The 2,315-nt window shown below is 54.8% G+C and overlaps 1 pseudogene; it reads right to left on the bottom strand.

Moving 5' to 3' along the window:
* Positions 1–288: 288 nt before the first annotated feature.
* On the bottom strand, positions 289–1,100 carry LOC109939593 (expansin-B10-like; annotated as a pseudogene).
* Between the last annotated feature and the right edge of the window lie 1,215 nt (positions 1,101–2,315).

Below are 2,315 nucleotides of genomic sequence, written 5' to 3'. Positions count from 1 at the left end.
CCTATCAAATATTTAATTAGGCACTTATCATATAACTAGTCTCTCCATTTCTTAACCCTTCTCTTTTAAACAACAACGAAGTCTCACTCTAGCTATATATGGAGATGGAGAAGACGAAGGAGGATGCCGCCATTATTGTTGGCACCAACATCATTATCGTAATAGGGTAGTGGTAGCAAATAGATATCACAGACCAATGCATGCATGTGTAATGGTTTGCTTGGGATCCAACCCAATCCAATATAGCTAGCATAGGCCGACTTAAAGTGTTGCTAGCACTAAAGTTAATTATTTGGCGGTGTAGGTGGTGTTAGCCTTCTAGTTGGCAGGGATGACATCATCGTAGACGGTCTTTGTGCCTCCCACGGTGGTGAGGCGGACAGTGAGGGGTCCCTTAAGCGGTTTTCACTGTCCTTCCTCCAGATGGCTCCCCAGGAGTGCTTTAGAGGCTCGTATGTGTTGGAGCCCTTCTCCTTGACGTCCACTGCCACAATGTCACCATCGCCGTCAACGTACTTGACCAGCAGCGCCAGGTAGTTGGGGTTGCACCCCTTTTCAAGGTGGAAGGCGACCTTGGAGCCATACTTGCACTTGACCCTTCAGAACTGCATGTCAATGATGCTTGCCTTGCGCAACTTCTCCTCCTCGCCCTTCTTGGCCATGGTGCCGAACGCCGTGCCCGCCAAGTCGAACTGGTATGCCGCGATAGGCTCATAGTTCATGTCCGTGATGTACACCACCGCGGGCTTGCCAGAGCACTCCGCAGGCTTATCACACTTGATCTCGAAGCAGGACCCACATCCCAGACCATCCTTGAAGATAGGGATGTTGCTGCACGCGCCCATGCTATTGAAGGGGGGCTTGTTCACGTCCTTGTACCCGCAGCCGCCACCGTTGTCGTCGGGGCCAGCACCCGTTGGCTTGCCATACCATGTCGCTTTAGCGTCCAGCCAGTCGCTGCCGTAGGTGGCCGTGATGTTCTTGCCAGGGGGAACCTTGGGAGGACCGCACCAGTCACCGCTCACTAGGAACGCCAATGCCACGACCATCGCCACATGCGCCTGCATCGACGACCACATGGTGCTCACAATCGCAACCATGTTTTGTCTTCGATGAGTGAATGGAACTATGCTACGATGAATGAGCTAGCAAACAGGGTCTGAATTTGTGGTCATGAGTACTGTCGGAGAGGGAATTCTCCGGTCGGGTGGCGGAACGCACCCGCCCTAAATCCTAAGATGAGGAGGGGCCCAAGCGTTTTGCCTGCTAGATGGAATCGGGAAGAACACAAGAACACACAAGGGTTTAGAGTGGTTCGGGCCGCCAGAGCGTAATACCCTACTCCACTGTGTGATGTATTGAGCTTGAGAGCTTGTATGAACTTGTGAGTTTGAGTGAGTGTGTGAGCCTAAGTTGGGTCTTCCTTGTAACGTCGTGTGCCCTCCCTTTTATAGCTCAAGGGGGGCACGTACAAGGGTGCTGAGCCCCGACATGTGGGCCGAGGGACAAATGGAAGGAAGCAACTAATGCCCGTAACGCCAGGGTGAACCCCGAGCGCTATAATGTCTGTAGTGCATATAGTATTGGTATCCCATGCTGCCTCCTTGGTAACACGCGAGTGATGATGAGCACAGTGTATGCCGCAGCATAGGCGTACTGCTTGCCAACGGAATGGACAGGCACGCCGCCTGCAGGATGGCTGGTCGTTGCCTGTCAGCAGAGTGGACAGGGCACATTAAATGCTGAGGCGGCACATCGCCTGCCAGTGGAGTGGACAAGGCTCATTAAATTCTGAGGCGGCACATCGCCTGCCAGTGGAGTGGACACGCGATGCGGCTTATCTGTAATAAATGCAGAGGCCGTGTGGCCCAGAGGCCTTACGTCAGGCTTCGCCCGCTGGCTTACGTCACGGTGGTGGGCCACGTGGCAGCATCGGGTCTCCACCTGAGTGGAGAGCAGAAGCGTACACCGCATGGCCCGAACACGTGTCGGCTCCGGACCCTCGCTTGGTCTTCAACAAGGTCCAGGTATTCTTTGTCCCAGAATCCCGGGACCTTGTTGTGAGTGGCCCGGATCCCACACAGAGGGGTCCGGGACCCATCCAAGGGGTTCAGTTCGCGCCCGTGGAGGTCCTGGACCTTACCTGGAGGTCCGGTCCATATAAACAGGGGTCCAACACTTTCCCATGGGGGTCCGGACCCACTGCTGATACCTTGGAGGATATCGTCTTCTCTGGCTATGTGGCGGCCTCAGAGCCGTCCGCGTGGTGGGGTCGGGTGCTGTTTGCCACGTAACTAGAGATAGCCGCGCGCACA

This window comes from Zea mays, chromosome 5 (genome assembly GCF_902167145.1).
Source record: "Zea mays cultivar B73 chromosome 5, Zm-B73-REFERENCE-NAM-5.0, whole genome shotgun sequence".
Lineage (NCBI taxonomy): Eukaryota > Viridiplantae > Streptophyta > Magnoliopsida > Poales > Poaceae > Zea > Zea mays.
This window is presented reverse-complemented; position numbering and strand designations above follow the sequence as displayed.